We start from the raw sequence: 1201 nt of genomic DNA, 5'->3' as shown, positions 1-1201 counted from the left end.
GTTTGTGTACATTAGTTGCTAGCATATTAACATGTATGTTGTGCTTAGTAGAAATAGAATAAATCTCAAAACCAACTTGCATTTTAGAAAGTATAGGTTTTTGACTAAATAAGGAGTTGTAGGTACCATGGGGAGTCTGTGGGCAATTAGAGCTTGTAGGCATTCAAAAAAAAAAAAAAAAAGGGGGGGTGGACGCGCGCGCACGCTGTACGCGCACGCGTCCATGAGCGGATGCATCATCAGCCATAATCCAGAGAGTTGGGCCTTCCCTAGGCCAACGTTGTGCCGCAAGCCCAACCCACTTCACGCTTACGCGCACTACGTGCGTGCGCGCCATACAAACTTAGGGAGAAGCACGCGTGCGCGCACCTGCCGCGCACGCGTCGAATTGCTGCTGCAAGATCTTAGGCCAAGCCCCCGAGAGTTAGGCCTCCTACGGGCCAACCTTAAGCCCCTGGCCCAAATCAGCTCGCGCGGACGCGTACATGCCGCGTACGCGCAGGCCTAGTTGTGCAACCACCAGGCCATTGACCAGAGTGTTAGGCCTCTTATGGGCCAACCTTAAGCCTACAGCCCAACTCCTTTCACGCGTGCGCGCACGGTACGCGTACGCGTCCATACCCATTTCGACATTCCGCGCTTAAGCGCGCTGTACGCGCACGCGTAGGTCCCTAGTGTCATCAATGCACGCGGACGCGCAAGATGTGCGCCCGCGTCGTTTTAAAATGATGGTAACCCTAACGCTCAACGAGCGTCGCGCAGTCGCGCCCTTCTTCCCCCCAACCTCCATCTCCATTTCTGCAACTCCCATAACCTCCCTGCTCTGCCGGCGATCACCACCGCCGGCCACCCTTCCTTCTTCTTCCCTTTCTCTCTTCCATCAACCCTCCTTATCTCATTCACTCACCACATTCTCCCTCTCAGCCACTCACTCTTCTTCCTCCTTCCGGCCGAACCTTCACCGTGCCGCCATCACCACCGCCGGCGACGCCCCCGCCCTCACCACCACCCGAATCTCTCTCTTCCTCTCAACCATCCGTTTCTTCTAGGCCGCCGCAACAACTCTCGCCGCTGCCTTTCTGCCGCCACCGCCACCGTTGACGACGGCGCGGTCTCTAATTCTGTGACCCTACTCCCCAATTCCCTTTCCGTTCCTAGTTCCCTGTCGCCCCAGGTTCCTGCTCCAATTTTCGTTTTCATT

This window comes from Arachis stenosperma, chromosome 5 (genome assembly GCF_014773155.1).
Source record: "Arachis stenosperma cultivar V10309 chromosome 5, arast.V10309.gnm1.PFL2, whole genome shotgun sequence".
NCBI lineage: Eukaryota > Viridiplantae > Streptophyta > Magnoliopsida > Fabales > Fabaceae > Arachis > Arachis stenosperma.
This window is presented reverse-complemented; position numbering follows the sequence as displayed.